Here is a 706-nt window from a genome sequence, read left to right as displayed (position 1 = left end):
GAGGAATGATCCATCACACAGAAATCTGCTCTTTCTTCTTTCAGTCTTGTTTTTTTTTCTATCTTTGAAGCTAGGAAATTGTATTCTGTGCTATTGATTTCACAAGTGAGAATGCTATGTTTATACTTTTTCACCTCCACCCACTGTAGAAAAAAAAAAGTGTTACAAAGCAGCTCTGCWTCGTCCCTCATGCTTTCTTCATGTTACATCTTAACCATTTTAGCTGCACAGCATGTCTTCGGCTCAACTATGCAAATACAATTATTCAGTTCAGCGAGGCAAAACTGATTTTCTCTACAGGCATTCACACGATACTTCCACCTCTTGCAATTTATCCTCCTACTTTGTTTTTGGTTATGTGATTTAAACCTTAAAAACGTTTTAAACATGCTGAACTTTTTTTGATTTTATCATGTCACATCCTCAGTTTCACGAATTATCATTGACTATGTAATGGAACAAAAGTAGGGCACAATTTTTTTTAAAAAATGTAGAGAGGAAGAAAACTTAACAAAAAAGAAACTTTTCAGATCTTCATTTGGCATAAAGTTGAAAAAAAAATTCCATCCACTTCACTTCACTGCTTTGGTTTTATACACYTCTCAAAATGTGACAGCTTTGACGTTGCTTTTCTAAAGCAGAGACTGTAAATCTGTAGAGTCCTAGATCACGACCTGAAGAAAATGTGTGGCTTTCACTACGTGCA

Source organism: Poecilia reticulata, linkage group LG12, assembly GCF_000633615.1.
Source record: "Poecilia reticulata strain Guanapo linkage group LG12, Guppy_female_1.0+MT, whole genome shotgun sequence".
In the NCBI taxonomy this organism is placed as follows: domain Eukaryota; kingdom Metazoa; phylum Chordata; class Actinopteri; order Cyprinodontiformes; family Poeciliidae; genus Poecilia; species Poecilia reticulata.
The sequence above is the reverse complement of the archived record's forward strand: the minus strand, read 5'-3'. Positions refer to the sequence as shown.